Source organism: Rhododendron vialii, chromosome 6a (genome assembly GCF_030253575.1).
Source record: "Rhododendron vialii isolate Sample 1 chromosome 6a, ASM3025357v1".
Classification (NCBI taxonomy): domain Eukaryota; kingdom Viridiplantae; phylum Streptophyta; class Magnoliopsida; order Ericales; family Ericaceae; genus Rhododendron; species Rhododendron vialii.
In genome coordinates, this window is record NC_080562.1 from 9,224,399 (window position 1) to 9,241,580 (window position 17,182).

At 35.3% G+C, this 17,182-nt stretch overlaps 1 long non-coding RNA gene across 7 annotated transcripts; it reads right to left on the minus strand.

Annotated features, from left to right (window-relative positions):
• Positions 1-278: 278 nt before the first annotated feature.
• LOC131331338 (uncharacterized) lies at positions 279-7,514 on the minus strand. 7 transcript variants are annotated; one of them, XR_009201360.1, is made up of 6 exons: positions 6,224-7,504; positions 5,874-6,139; positions 5,692-5,773; positions 4,299-4,385; positions 3,122-3,281; positions 825-1,222 (listed from the first exon to the last, which is right to left on the minus strand). It is a non-coding gene; the product is annotated as an uncharacterized LOC131331338 (long non-coding RNA). The 7 variants fall into 7 exon arrangements; XR_009201355.1 differs by lacking the exons at positions 3,122-3,281; positions 4,299-4,385 and adding an exon at positions 279-698 and having other exon boundaries at positions 1,125-1,222; XR_009201357.1 differs by lacking the exons at positions 3,122-3,281; positions 4,299-4,385 and having other exon boundaries at positions 6,224-6,720; positions 7,406-7,514.
• Positions 7,515-17,182: the final 9,668 nt, after the last annotated feature.

Sequence of the window (17,182 nt, forward strand, 5' to 3'; positions counted from 1 at the left end):
GGTATAAAATTCTTCCTTTTTTTCTGGGTGGAGGTTTGCAAATGTCAAACTTCACGACCAATAGGGAATTTCGATCGGCAAGATGATGATGATGATGACGACCCACCAGGAATTGAGTCAAAAGACAGACAGATATTCGTAATACGCAAACAAAAATACTCGTAACGATAACGACAAATTTAATTCTGGACCATCATTGCTCCTAGAACTTTGAATACCAAGAATGATCATCTATCTTAATCAAACCCTCATTGGCGTTTAACGAAGTTTCTAAGTGACTGGTCCAAAGTTTCTATCTTAGAAGCCAAGAATATCAGTATACAAGACTAATAAGATGCAGTGCTAGAGAGAAGCAACAAATAGATCTCGACAAAATTATGGTCTCATTGTTTCCCCCTAGAAACAATTGAGACATCCCTATCGATAAGTAATCACCACAAATGAAACTGGTGACCATATACAGTCAACAAGGTTTTTCTAGAAAGATTGAATTGTGTACAACTCTTGCTAGGATTACAATGCATACAACCCAGCTCTACTAAGATGGGCTGAAAATGATAACATGCATAATGAATGGATGATGTCACGCATACAACACACATTGCATAACATAACTTGGACCCCATAACAAATATTACGGCCAGGTACGGGGTCAAGTGGATGAAAAGCCAGAACGTACTTCCTTTGGCATGACTACCCTGTAAGCAACAAGATATATTATCAAGTTTGTTGTATTCCAGTGTTTCCACAAATTCAAGGGAAAACTTCAAAGTACTGATCAATAAAACTATGGTCCAATCAAATGATTTTTTTTTTTTTGCAAATGATAGAGGTAATAGACAGTCACACAGTTCAAAGTTTGTTAATCATCTGACCAAGGCTGGCTCAAATCGAGCCTTAATGGTTACGCAGTTTCCAGTTTCTTTGCCCATTTTCCAAATGCCCGGGCCAATACAAAGGTAACTCAACTTTGCTACCAAGGTGGAAAATTTTGAATATCAGAAGGAATCATGCCTCTGCATTAATTAGTTAACATTCTTTATAAACTATGATCAGTTCCTTTCCAGCTCTGAAACACGAAGAGTTCACCCCCAAAATTAAGGAACTGAGCTGAAAAATGTTACCCCGATGCTCTGCATAATTTCCTCCTGCTCTTGCACATCATCAACTTCAGAAAGTCCTATTTTATCCACATCAATGTCATGATCAAAGGAAACAACACCTGCACCAATAACAAGTTTAAATGTTGTTTGTGGAAGGAGGAGAAGGTGGAGTTAGATAGTACAACAAACTCCAGATGAAAGTTCCAAACAAAACTTTCAAGATTGCTTGAACTACAAAATCTTCAATCATAGAGCTTGTGGGGCATTGACCGCATTGTGTTATGGCTCAAGCTAACCATGGGAACTCCATGAAGCCGGTCGTTTGGCAACCATGCCCAACCCAGTTTTTAAATAGAAACAATTTTGGTTTCATAAAGACTATCTGAAAAATGATGAGTTGTCAAATTTTTCATACAAAATGACCACGGTTTGATTGGTATTTGGGAGCCCCATTACCCAATTAACTGTTTCATATTGAACAAGTAGGCCAGCAGTGAAGTTCGACTTTGGGCCCCCAATGCGCTGACTGAACTCTCCTAAAAATTTCAACCATAAAATGCACATTACACGAATATGCAAGGTCCTTAGCAAATTGCAAGACCTTCCATCGATAGGGAACAGTTTAGAAGACACGAGGGCAGAGGGTACAAGGCTTGGTTGAGTTCATCAATAGCTGTAAAACTGTAAAAAGTTAGGAAATGTATACAAATAAAGGATGCCGGATTCAGGTTCGCTCCCTTGATTCTCTGTGTTATCAAGACGATAAGGGCTAGAAACTGCAAGAAAGCTTATGATTTTGGATTTCTACAATATCTTGCAAAATGGGATATGAGTTGGAACAAACTAAGCCACAGCATTGTTTCTTAAGATACTCTGGCGGTAAGCGGGAAAAAACAAATGTCACACTATTACCCCACTGTGTTCATGAAAACTTCACTCACAAGCCTCAAAATGGCATTTGAAGCTTATGGTGCACATAGATATTAGGGTGTGATAAAATAGCTTCTTGCATAAAGAACCATTTTCACTTGACAGATATAAAGCTTTTTTTACACTTGAAGTGGAGTGCAAGTGGCAAAGTTCAAGTTGAACTCCAAACAAAATTGAGGGGCAGCACAGTAAGCAAGTTTCAAGGCTTAAGCACAATTCTTCCATGCTCTAGGGAGTGTATAGGGCCTTTTTTGTCTTGTGGCCTTTCTTTTTGTGTAATTGGGTGGCATTCCCTTAATGCCTTCTTTCTAATATATTTATTTACTTATAAATAAAAAAAAAAGGGTTAAGCACGATTCCAGAAAGCATGCAGCACCTGAGGAAACAACTGAGAGCCAGATCAGGCACTGAAGTTCATTAGCACCAAATCGGACGCTGGTGGTGCAGTGCCCAAAGTTTATTTATAATATTTCTTTTTCGCCAATCGGCAACATACTTTTATTCATCACTGCATCGAATTAACATCAAGGGACGCTTCCCTATAAACCCAGCTTGGGAAATCCCTTTGCAAGGTTATAGAGTCACCCAGAGATAAGGCATACTTGGCTATAGCATTAGCCAACCTATTACAGTTACGAGAAATGAACTGAAAAGAACATGATGCTTCTCCATAAATTGCAAACTGAAAAGAACATGATGCTTCTCCATGAAGTGCCCAAAGTTTAGCTTTAGCACTAAAACATCATTCCCAGATTTCAAAATTTTGGGTAAATGTGATTCCCTAATGCTTCTCCATGAATTGCATCCTGGACTCGTCCCATGAAAAACGACAATAAAATCATGGCTTCTTAAGAAAAATCACTTCCTTAATGGGATCGCCAAGCCTTTTCAAAACACCCATACTTGTCCTATTTACTTTATTATCCCTGTGAAGGCCTGCACAGCTGCACCCCTTCTGTCTATCCATCAATCAGTATTGATTGAGGAACGAAACCTTTTACATTCCCTTTCCGACCAAGAGGATGTTTTACCCCTCCCTTTTTCTTCTTAACCTAGCACTAATCTATTATATCATCAATCTTCTTTACCTTACAAGTATGTCAACACTTTGTTTGACTTCCTCAGCTTTCTTGGTCCTAATGAAGGGATAGTAACAAGAACTCTCGAGCTGTGTATATCCATTGGTTCGAGCAGAAGCAAGGCACGAAGAGGACTAAGCATTTTTTTCTCTTTTGTTTTGTTCTGAAGCTGGAAATTTTTCACCAAGAAACCACTCTATCATCAATGCTTTGTCCATGGCCAAATGAAATCAGAGCCAATTTTGCAATAAATAATTTCACAAGCGAAACCAAACCAAACCTATTCTTAATCTGTAAGAACTCTGATACAGGGAAGCTAACCAGCCACAAGTTTCAATCTCAAGTTTGGCAAGCTTGTGAAGACCTTAAAATCTTTTTAACATGAATTTTATAAAAGCAATCCATGTACTAACTATGTTGAGATAAATTGAGCAAGCAGTCCTTGGAGAGTAAAGGTCAGATTTTGTAAAGGGCAAATTTAACAACGTTTTAGTATACACCAAAAGTTGGAGGGGCTAATGAGAATCTAACTATTTTGCAGCCATACACAAAGAAAGACCCATAAAGGAACAAAAACTAGTTGAATATGTAATGAAAAAATGTAGGCTTGAGCCTAAGGGCAGCCATTTTGGGCACATAACATCAAAAGGTAAGCCTCTTTCCAGTAGGGCTGTAAACGAGCCAAGCTAAGCAAGTCTTACAACGTTTAGGTTTGTTTATTAAATTTTAAGCAAACTTGAGCTCGAACTCAAGCCCTACGAAAATTTGATGAGCCGAGTTTGAATTGAGCTCGAGATTGTTCACGAGCCTTAATGAGTAAAAAATATCACATATCGATATTGCTCACATACTGGTCTACAGCTGGAAATAAAAAAAAAAGCATAACTAAGTTCATACATAGGGAAAATCACAAAAAATATAGATACATAACTGTATACTACATGTAACAGTCAATACACATACAATTTCTACAATTTGATTATGAGTAAAAGTTTATGCATAGACAAGTTATATAAGTGTATCCATATTTAAGTTTACATATGAAATTATAATATTGTATATATATTCCCGGTTCACGAGCCGAATATGTCAAGTTCGAGCTCGCTCATTTATTAACGAGCCTAAAATTAAGGCTCCGGTTCTGTTCATTTAATAGACAACAAATCAAACTTGAATGAGCATATACCGAGTTGAGCCTCGAACAATTCACAAACGGCTCGGTTCATTTGTAGCCCCAGTCACCTGTGTCACCCCTCCCAACGTCGTTGATTAACTAGGATCAATACTAGGGAATGTCATTTACCTAAAGAATATATAACTAACCAAATTAAGTACTTCCAAACTCAAACTTGTAGCTTTTAAGAACATAAAAGGTTTTCACAAAAAAATAACAGGTAAATTTCAAAAAGCTCCTAAAAAAGGGAAAACCCAGTGCATGAGGCTCCCGCCATTACGGGGTCTAGGGAAGGGTTAATGTACCTCCATGTTCGAAATATCTCTGCCCACCTTTACTCTATTTCACAATGTACAAATATCCCCTTTGTTACGATGTCGTAAAAATCATAACAGAATTATCTAATTTTAAGCAGTTCAATCATTAAAATATTAAAATGTCAAAATTGCCCTGAATTGGAGTAGATTCGGACATGAGGGTTGAATTGGAGTTAGTGTGGTTGTAGATTACAGAAGAGAGGGTTGTTGGAGTGGTGGTGGTTTAGAGAACATGGGCAAATACGAGTGGTGACACATTGTGGGATTTGAATCGGTTTCACAAGAGAGAGAGAGAGAGAGAGAGAGAGAGAGAGAGAGAGAGAGAGAGAGACCTTGCTTGGAGTGAATTGGAGTGGTGGTTGAAAAATTGGGTATATGATCCTGGCATGGCGACATTCTTGTGTCTTAAGCTGTACACCCTATAGCCAAAGGGCAGAATAATAACATAGGATTTACTGTAAACGAAATACAAATAGTGAACACGCGAAAAATATAGAACCCAAAATTTGCCCATCTAGTGGTTAGAGCAAGGACAGAGTCAAACTTCCTAGTTATTGCCATCCATTCTTCGGCATACTGGATCTCAAAAGGTCCTGGCTCGGATTCAATTTCAAAATTCAGAACCTCAGTTAAACCCACAGTCAACATTCAAATCAAGGAATATTACAATGACGGCCATATAGACAAGCAAGAATAATAGACAATACCTGCAAAAATTTGAAGCCCATGAGGCACTTATGAAGTTTTAAAAAATTTGTGACTAAGCCTTGCTCTCCAAGTTGAACTAACATGAATAACATACTAGATGCTTAGGCAAAAAAAAACTTACGGCTATTCATAAGCATAGGAACAGGAAAAAGAGGAGGTCAAGAAATCTCTACAGTAGATTGGGTCAATATGTGCTGTACCAATAAACGAAAAGCCAAGTTCTCTGCAACACACTCCATTGCTACTATAAAAGTTCTCTCTAATCTAATTATTCAAACAATGGCCAAGCCATTTCTCAACGATTCTTGTGGAATGTTACAGCTCCCATAAGAAAAAGTTAACCTGTAAAGATCTATTTCAGTGTAGTCGGTAAAACTCACCATAAAATACGTGTTCAGCTTTGACGACATAAAGTGTACGAGCAGACTATGATCCTATCACAAGTCCACCAAACCTCCAAACCTAAAGAAAGTAGAAAAATGTTGAAATGCAGGTAACAAACATTTCATTTACATACATACTTTTCACCAAATTAAACGCAGATGCTAAGACATTTCATTACCTCTTCCTTGAAAAACGGTTTACATTGAACAAGCACCTTCCAATCTCCATGGTCGGTGATACCAGTAGGCCAGTCATACCAAACGAAATATATCAATTGGTTTGTCACTTTGCATGAGCTTGTGAACATCATATCCTGTCCATAATGTATAGATCGATATCTCTATCGTTACAAGGCAAACCCTCATAAAACACCTATTTGGCTTTTTTCACTTTAATACCTAGGGGCTGGTTACACCAAGTAACAAAATCTATACCTTCAAGACCCTGAGAGAAAGCAACAACACTATGACACAGCATGAGATGTAGAACATAATGACAGGAATACGTTATCTCAGATAATTGACCAACCTAATGATAATTGTGTGCCTTAAAGATCCCTGATAGTCCTCCAATACGAATGTTATCAGGAGCTGCCCATCCTCCATAGTATCCACAGAAATAGCATATATCCATGTTTTGCATTAGACAATTCAATTACTTATTTTAAGGTCTAACCAGCACAAGTTGGTCACCAAGATAGATTATGCACCTTACAGAAACTATTCCATGGAGAACTCTTGCAAGAGACTTGTATAATGGTTGAACATCTTCAAGTTAGATGAACACAAAATACTAAATAATGGTAGATTTCTCAGTAGGGGATTCGGGTGTTGAAAAACTTACAAAGGTATTTTGAGCGCACGCTTGTTGCTTTAATATGGAAAATGCGGAGAGAAGCCATGAGCAGGTACAGGAATTTAGGTAATGTGGTACTTAGGGCCCCTTCGCCCCTATATTTTCCAGACTTTGTGGTACGGTCTTTTGGGTTGTTTTCTCTTAATTTTTAGTCCGCCTCAAAACCTTTGCTGGGTTTGTAAAATGAAATAAAAATAATACAATTTTCATAAGGAAAATTCAAAAAAAATTACGACATTTAATAGGTATCAATGAGTTCGATCGATTTATGGAATTATTTTGGAATTTTTGGTTGAAAAAATATGATGTTTCGAAGTCCTCCTTTTGCGGACCGTGTAGACAATTCGGGGTAGACAATTCGGGACAGAAGGAGTACTTAGATTTGGGTCAAATCTTTACAACATATTGTTCGTCTCGATCGATGAGAGGAATCAAAAAAGTAAAAAAAATAGAGACCCTTGTTGCCTCTCCTTACACTAACCTTCCCTCAATTTTCTAGTGAGCAACGTGTGCGAGTTCCACACATAGCGAAATTAGCTCTGTGGTGCTTAGGGCCCCTTTGGCCTTATATTTTCTTGACTTTTTGGCATGGTCTTTTAGGTTGTTTTCTCTTAATTTTTTCTAATATTTAGGTCGAATATTTATATCACATCATTCGTCTGGATGAGAGAAATCGAAAAAGTATAGAAATAAGGATTCTTTCGCCTCTCCTTACACTAACCTTCCTCAATTTCCAGTGAGCAATGCATGCGAGTTCTAGACATAGCGGAATTAGAAATGGCAATAAGCGGTAATGATGTTTGAATTTAATAAACCGATCAGAAGGAAACACAAAATCAGAGCTGTGTGGCATACCTGAAAATCGCCGCAGCAAATGCAGAGGTCGATTTTCGTCTTCTCTACCTCCGGCCGTGCTGGCGCCGCATCATCAGTCGTGCATGGGGCCAGCATCGTGGAGATATTAATGGCCTGTTTGGAACCGACGAAAAATAAAGCAAAGGAAAGAGTGATGGGAAATTACTCTTTTGTTTTTGGGGGTTATTTCCTTCTTGTTTCCTCTCGAACCACAAAGGGGAAATTTTTTTTTCCTCCGGTACTTTTTCTTCTTCAAAGGTTCCAAACAAACCCTAACTCGGAAAGAACAATAACTTGGCCTGTTTTATAATAATGTGTAGATAAAAACATCAAACATACGTGGGAGTTTATAAATGCAACTGCGAATTTACCGCATACGATCCGTTTTTAAGTAAAAAATATTTGGACAAAAATGCCCTCAATAGAATTGACAAAAATGCCCTTAAATCTACTACATATAATCACATCCATACAACCACACCATTACAACACAACCCTCCAATTCCATCCGATCTTCTTCCCTTCCTCCCTCCCACCATAGCTAAAACTTTGAAAAACCAAGAGCTCCCACTTTGACCTCCCACCATTGACCCTGTCCACCTTTCACCTTCTAAATCTCACCTCCCAACTCTCCATGAAAATCTCAATTTCTTCCTCTCCCTCCATTGCTAGAGAAGAAGTATTTTGACCCAACAAATGAAAGCAATATGCATTTCGAACTTGGTCTTTGGGGATTAGATTCATTTGCAACCAACATGGTGGTTGACAAGGAAAAGGTAGCCACGGATGTTGTAAGCTTTGGAACCAAAACCGCAGCAAGAGAAAAACTCTTCCAATTTCTGTTTCTCTGTCTCGACATTATCAGATTCTAGAGCTTGATTACATTCAAAAATTTCAAACTCTAGAATCCAAATTTGTTAGAATATATCATATTCTAGAATCCGAAATTTATAGTGAATATCAAATTGTAGAATCCGAAAAATATATCATATATCGTACATAAAAATCCAAACTAATATACGTCCTAGAGGTTTTAAATGGTTCAGATATATAAGTACGAAACTAGTAAACAGTATCAGATTCTAGTAATCGAATGTTGGTCAATGTAGTGTTTATTTTTTGTGGATATAATACATAGAGAAAATTTTAATACCTGAAATTTATGTAATGTTTCGACTTCTATAATCCAAAATTTTTGTAACATTTCGAGTTTTGGAATTCGAAAATTTTGTATCATTTTGAGTTCTTGTGTTCGAAATATTTATGAAATTTCATATTCTAGTAATTAATGGTGGGTCTACCGTGGTGCTGTTATTCCCGGTTCCTCCCACCTGGTCTTGTTCGGATTATAGAAGTCGAAACATTACATAAATTTCAGGTATTATAATATGAATTTTCTCCATGTGTTATATCCACAAAAAATAAACACTACATTGACCAACATTTGATTACTAGAATCTGAAACTGTTTACTAGTTTCGTACTTATATATCTGAACTATTTAAAACCTCTAGGACGTATATTAGTGCGGATTTTTATGTACGATATATGATATATTTTTCGGATTCTACAATTTGAAATTTTTTAGATGCCCGAGGCCTCTTAGGCATGGGCCGGCCCTGAATAACCCCCCTCCCATTTTCATCTTCTTTTTTTTCCAAGTACCATTCGGCAGAGAGAGAGAGAGAGAGAAAGAGAAAGAGAGAGAGAGTTTCAGGAATTTCAGATGTTGAGTGTCTACTAGTAGTAGGAACACTAACTCTATAAGGTAATTGTGTTGCAGAAAAGCTATTCCTAGAACTTCTGCTTCTAAGAAATCTTTCCGATTGAGAATTTCTAAAATTCAGAGAGACAGTTCCATCACTATCTTGTACTATTTGTTCAATTTGATTAACAATAGGCCTAGGTAGAACCGCATTATTTATCACCCAGTTTTCTGTAATTTCCTCCCAATTTATCAACCTATTGGTTGCAATATTTGATTTTAACATATTAGTTTCTACCAGGACAGTCTGGCCTGCCGGTTGTAATTGACGAACCCTTGGGTTTACGGTATTCATAATTTTATAATAAATTCTATAAACTACTGCTATTACTTCAGATCCAGGTAAGAAATCATAACCCCTAGTTTGGATCCTACAATTTAAAACTCCACCTATGTTTCTGTCAGTGATAGAGTCAGATTTGGATAAGCATTAAAATAAACAGGACCATGACATAAACTGGTCTCTATTGCTCCCATTATTGAGGATCTCCAATCATTACACTTGCCATCTCTAAGTGTTACCTGAAGGCAAGTATTCATTCCTAACAAAGTTAATGGTTTAAGAGCTATTTGCACTAAACCAATATGAACATATTTATAATTTCGCATGTGAGCAATTAGATCACTACGATCCATAAGATTTATAATCTTATCATTAAGCTCTAAGCTTTCAGTTCTTTCCATGGTTTTTATTGCCATGCTACTTCGAAATTCAAACATACCATGCCCATATATAGTAGAAGGGCGTACCGGAGGTATAGTCCAGTGATTTAATTGTTTTTGCACATTGGCACATTCCACTAATTCAATGTTTTTAATTCTATCATTATCAGATCTAAATAATCTTCTCATTGAGATATAATTGTGTTAGTGCTCATATAGATTATTCTTTCATGAATTTGCCTCTCTTTTTTTTTAAAATGAAAGACAACATTTTGGATAGCACGTCTATCAACGATTTACCGGAGCAAGGCCAAATTACCCTTCCCGGGTCCTCATGGCCGGAAAAATCCGAACACGACTTGGATGACGTCCCACTACCTAAAATGTTTTCTTACATTTAAATTTTATTTGAAAAGCATCTTCATGCAAGAATAATTTATACTTGCACTAACAGATTAGATTAAGCCATCACTGGCTCTGATACCAAATATTGTACACAAAATGTACAAAAGGATCGAAAGAAACTGACCTTATTATTATTAAGGCCGAAGCCAATTTACAACGGAGGAGAAGAGAAATTCAGAGTGCTAGGATTTTAGAGAGAGAGAGAGAGGGCAATCCAAAACCTGATTTTACAAACACAGACGCGTCCTTTATATAGAGGACACTACAAGAAATACAAATAAAATTAAACTCAAATTACATCCAAATTTATCAAAATGTCGGGTACACATGTGGGCCCCATCGTCACATCTAATAATTGGATGCTTTAAAAACACCCATAATTGGTGTCATGTTATTCTCCATAATTTGGTGGAGTCGGTAACCGAAAGTTGATTGGTAGTATTATTCCATTATTGATTTTTCTCTTTTCCTTTTTGAGAGGACAGTTGCTTTGCCATAATTTCCGTCATGCTGTCCCAAAAATCACCTAAAGTTGGTGTCGGTGCTGGTGTAGTACCATCATCTTCATATGGGTCTTGGGATTCCTCTGCTAAGCATGTGAAGGGATTATTGTCTTCTTCATTGCTTTTTGCTGATGTCATGGATTCATCATCAACCATATGAGTAGCTTGAACTGATTGTAAGAATTGGTCCTTCATATAATCCATGGTCTTTATTACCAATTCATCATCTGTCATAGATGGATTTTTTGCCCTAATTTGAGCTGAAATTTCCCGGAAAGGATTCTTTTTGGAGTTTTGCTCCTTTCTCTTCAATTGTAATTTCAATTCCTGGGTGGTGGTCTTTATTTCTGAAAGAGTCTTGTCAAGATCAATTCCTCTCCACCACCTATATTGGAAAGTTCTCTAAAGAACTAGAAGCCCAAAATTATTACTTCCAAATTGAACATCCCATTTCCAAATCCATGGGATACCAAAAGTTATCATTATGAAGAGGAATGATTTTCCTTCTGAAGTATCGGTCCCATGCATTTGAGGATGATAGTGAGAAAAGAATTCCAATTCCTTCTGTACTTCAGGCAAAAGATAGTCTGATCTTGGTCCAAATTTAGACCACCACATATGAAACCAGTTTGGTAATTCATGTTGTCCAACAAGATTTGGACATAATTTAAGAAACCATGAGTGTTTCCGTCGTTGATTTTGGTAGTAAAAAGCCTTTGTCCAAGCTTCAATGTAAAAGCCTTTGTCCAAGCTTCAATATAATCCCAGTAATTGTAATGAACTGGAGCTCCATTTTCTGTTTTTATTGACAAAGTTTTAGATTTTTGTGGGTGTATTCCCCACTTGTGAATTGGTATGACCATCTTAATTATGGTCTTACTATAACTTATTGGACTTTTTTGTCCAATCTTACTGTCATAAGTGTGGTGGAAGTCCACCGATCTAGATTCTGAAAGCATTGCTTCATAGATATATCTATATTTTTCTTTTGGAACTAAATAACTCATTGTATCCAAATAGTGGGACTTTATTTCCCATAGATCATTCTTGAATTGTTCATCCTGAGATTCCAGGATCATAATTGTTTCTGTGGTTTCTAGTGATTTGAAAATCTCTTCAGATTGCACCACTTCCTTAATTGAGAGTGATGCTGATGCAGCATCCTGCAGTGATGGAAATTGAAGTTTATGAGCCTTCAAGTAGGCTTCAATATCAGCTTGAGTGACCTTAGATTTTCCCCTGGCCACGAGAAGTATTACCTCTTCCTCGTCCACGATCAGGAGGTCTATTCATTCTGCAATATTAGCTAGCTAAAACTTTTAGCCTTGCCTGAAGTTGCTGAAGTTGTTGATTAAAATAGTTGTCAACAATATCATCCACTTCATCAGATTCTCAACCATATTCCTCATAAAATTGTAATAATGCTTGTTTAGCATTAGCCCATCTTTTTAAGTAAAAACGGGTTGGAGTAAGTTGTAGAAAATTCTGTTCCCCGATTGGTTTAGGATAAATGTCTCATGACAAGTTTAAATTTTCTGTCTTTAATGATAAGATATTTTAATCGTTCCTCTGAAATTGAGGGACAAGCCTTTCTAAGAAAAGTTTCTAAATTCATATTCCATATATGAGCCATTAATTATCCCTGCAGAAATTCACAAGTAAGAAAATCAGGTAGAGAATTTTTTTCTTCTTTAATATATTTTATATCAAAATCAAATGCAGATAATTCAGACTGCCAGCGAGCAAAAATTTTCTTTGAAGCAACATTTTTAATATCTTGTTTTAAAACTTGTTTTACTGCACTGCAGTCAACTCTTAACAAAAGTTGTTGATTTAGCAAGTCATCTTGAAACTTTTTTATACATTTAATAATAGAAAGAATTTCTTTCTTTCTTTATTGTGCTATAATTAGCTTGTGCATTTTTGAAGAGTCCAGAAGTGAACCTTACCAATTCTTCCTTGCACGAATTTGGATTATATTATTTTAAGATGCCTCCATACCCAATATTAGATGCATCTGTTTCTACACTTTTCTTCCATTCTGGATTAGCAACAGCTAGACATGGCAGTTGCTTAGCCTTTAATTTAATTTTTTGGATAGCCTTCGTATGATTTTCTGTCCAATGAGGAGGATTCTTTTTAAGCCTTTCATATAAGAGAGCCGAATCCTGGGCTAACTCTTTATAGTAGTCTCCTATATAATTGAGACTTCCAAGAAACCTTTGCAATTGGGTTTTGTCCTTAATTTCATTTGAAAATTTAGAAGCAAATTCTATACTTCTATCAATTGGGATAATTTTCCCCTAGTGAATATTATGTCCCAAAAACCGGACCTTGGTTTGAGATAATTTCATTGTTGGTGCAGACACCACCAAGCCATTCTTCTAATAACATCTTTAAAAATTCTAAGATGTTTTATATGCTGATCGATGTTTTGTGAGAAAATCAAAACATCATCAATATAGCAAATTGCAAATTCTGCATAAGGGTAAAATATGCCATTCATAATATTTTGAAATTCTGAGGGTGCATTCTTCAATCCAAACGGCATTACGTTCCATTCATAATGACCAAACGGAACAGTAAAAGCTTTTTTTATATCTATCAGATTCCTTGATTTGAATCTGCCAATATCCATATTTTAAATCAAATTTAGAAAAAATGACCACCTTATTCAGTCTATCTAATAAATCTTTTTTATTGGGGATTGGATATCTTATCCACATTAAGACCTCATTGAGAGGTTTATAATTAATGACTAGTCTATGAACACCTCTTTCTTTTTCAGCATTTTTATTAACATAAAAAGCTGTACAACTCCATGGAGAATAACTTTTCCTGATTAATTGTTTTTTAAGTAAACTGTCAATTTCATTTTGACACATTATTAAATATTCCTGTTTCATTTGAGAAAGTCTTGCTTTTGTGGGAATTTTTCGCTCATCAAAATTCTTCTCATAGGGAAGTGAAACTATATGTTTCTTCTTATCCCAAAAAGCATTAGGGATATCACTACATATTTCTTTATTAAAGTTATCTTCAATTTGAGAAATTTTCTCTTTTATTACAGGTTTTTGAAATGCTTCTTCGATACTCATAATTCGAATTTCTTTTTGAAGAAAACTTATTTGTTTGTCTTTATTAGAAATTTTTCTCATGATATCATTAATTTCCTTGTAAATAGGGGGAGAAACAAATTCAAAAAATATTTCATGACCATCAATATGGACAGTTATTCCAGCACTACTGGTTTGCATTGGCATTAACATCACCAAGAAAGGAGTTCCCAGTATTAACTCCTATTGGAGATTTCTTATGCAAAGAAATGTTGTCTCAAGACAAATTCCTTTATTACAAATGTATACATTATTAAGTTTATATCTGATTATCATTTTAGATCCACTTGCATTAGTAAGACTTTGAGAAGTTTTCTCCAAATATTGGGTTGGAACGATTCCTTCTTGGATACAATTCATAGCCTCTCCACTATCCACCAGTGCAATAATATTATTAATTATATATTCTTTTTGTATTGCCAAGTTTACCCTAACATGCCATTTTTGGTAGACTACATTATTAATTAAATTTAAATAATTTGAGTCATCAGTATGACTAATCTCTTTTTTTTTCTAGAGAAATTAATTTTTTATTCATGTCATAAAGCTCCTGGGTGGCCTTATTTTGAAAGGATTTTAACAGTTTTATCTCTGTTTTTAAAATATTTATTTCTTCCTTAAGATCAAGAACTGTAACAGATTTATAATTATCAATTTGCTCTAATTTGTCTAAAATATTTTTTAGACTATATGTTTCATTAGGAATTTGGGGTTTTTCTTCCTCTTCTTCTTTAGTAGAAGAGATACATGTTTCTATAATTTTCATTTTTAATTGAGGATCATCAATTTGATCAATTATATCTAAAAAAACCTTGTTATTTATCAGTAAGAACATTAATGCTAAGACCATTCATCTCAACAATTGCCTTCCAATAATTATCGGAAGTTAAACATTCAAGATTATTACATTTACAATTATTAAAAACTTCTTCTTCTTCAGAACTAGAAGAAGTATCTTCTTGATCAGATATCTCATTAACCTGATCTTCTGATTCTTCCTGTGATTCAGAATCACTAGAATTAAGCATTAGTTTAAAGAGTTGTTATTTTAACCCTTCATCTATTTGAAGCTCATTAAGCTTTTTCTTAATCTTACACTTATTAGTATAGTGTTCTATCTTCCCACACTTAAAATATTTGGCTGTGGCTTTCTTTTTATTATTATGTTTTTTATTAACTGAAGTAGACTCTTTTGAACCAGATTGTTCAACAGCCTTTCTTTTCTTGTGAGATTTCTTCTTGGAATATTGTTTTGTAGTCTTATTACTACTTTTCTTCTTAGAAGGTTTTGGATATTTGGTTATATTATAACCAAATTGGTCACAAAATTGTCATAATTATTGTTTACCAGTCAAATGTTGTTTTCTCAATTGATTGAGTAATTTGATATCGTTACACAAAGTTAATCCCTCCTGGATTATGATTGAGATTAATTGTCCATAAGTATATATCATAGTTGATAGTTAGACCATTATTTTGGTCTCTCAATTTTTTTCAAATTATCTCTGCAAATAAATAAGGTAATCCATCAACAAATTTTGATTTCCAATGCTCATTATTAGCATCAGTTCTTTGCATTACTTTAGCCAAAAACATATCTTTATACCAACGAAAGTGAGTTAACGTTGGACATTTTAGATTTTGAAGCAATTCTCTACTTCTTTCACGTTGGTTATCCTAGTGACCAACAAAATGTAATATTATTGATTGAACTAGAGTGTAAACAACATCCTATATCTGTTCACCCTTTTCATTGATTTTTACTGCATTTAAAATTTCTGATCGTTGGTTTGCAGTTAGGACATTATCCCACCAACCTTTAATCATGCCAGTAAAACCAACTGTTATCCAACCAGCAACATGCCTATCTTCGTTCTGATTACTCACACAAATAGTGCTATACATCATCATTTGATGTACTACTCCAAAAATTTGATATTCCGTCATACCATTTATGTTCCATTCATAGATAGTTCGACCACTATAAGACATCGGTTTTGAAAACCAGATTCTTCATATAGCATATCTTGAGGAGTTGGCCTTGGATAGTAATACCTATCTGCCCCTCAATAAGGAAAATCCTTATTCCTAGAATATTGGATCTTATTAATAGTATCCATTTGAGATTGAATGAAAGAATTTTCCAATTCTAAGATTTCTTGATTATTCATCTCTTCCAAATCTATTTCATCGGATATAAAATTTAGTGAAAGACCCCCTAATAGTTTTTGCAATTCTTTCGCCAATTCAACATTCTTGTTTGGATCACTCAAATTAAATCCAGTAATTGGGATTGGTGGTCGAATATTTGAAGGAGAAATTTCATCCTCTTTATCTTTTTGCCTAATATTAAGGTTCACAATCTGTTCGCCTATTTGAGCTATTTGTTCTTCTATTCGAACTAATTGATCTCCAACTGTGTTAAGATATAAGTTGGTATAATTATTCTGCTTATGGATTTTACCATTTATATCAGCATTTGTAGGTTTAACAAACGCTACAGTCTCCAAAGAAGGCTCAGATTCTGAACTTCCTTCCAAAGATAGAGGAATTGTCGGAGGATGAACTGCTGTAATCATAGTTCCAGTCATGGATCTCCAATTTCTATGATAATCCTAGATTACATTACTGGATTTATCCAATTTTGTATAATATTTCCCATAAAACCATTGGGTGAAAGGGATAATATTTTTTGTATATTCTATCCAATCATAAAATTCTTTTTTAAAATTCTGTAATTGATTCTCATTATATTTTGAGAAATACCATACCCTAAATTCTTTATATTTCGGTTGGTAAAATTCCTTATTAATCTCTTTCCTAATTTCAAGATCTATTAGGGTCATTAATAGTAAAATTCATTTCACTAGCAGTAGGTGATTTTGCTGTGTTTGAAGGATTATTGTAAACTCCATGAGGAATTTGATTCTGGGATATTTGTATTCCTGCCAAATTAATATCTTCAATTGTATAGCATTATTTTTTGAGAAAAAACATTTCAAAAGAAAAAGCTTCCAAGAAGACTCAAACTCGGACACTCCACATGGACTAAAATCAACTTACCACTGAGTTAGTAAAGACAATTATGTTGTAAAATGAATAAGTAGTATATATACTAATTTACAAATAATATTAGAGTGTCCTAAAATTTGAAATTTTTTAGATGCCCGAGGCCTCTTAGGCCTGGGCCGGCCCTGAATAACCCCCTCCCATTTTCATCTTTTTTTTTTCCAGTACCATTCGGCAGAGAGAGAGAGAGAGAGGGGGCGAGAGAGAGAGAGAGAGAGGCCGGGCAACCATTTCCGCCACCTCTCCCCGCCAGTCGG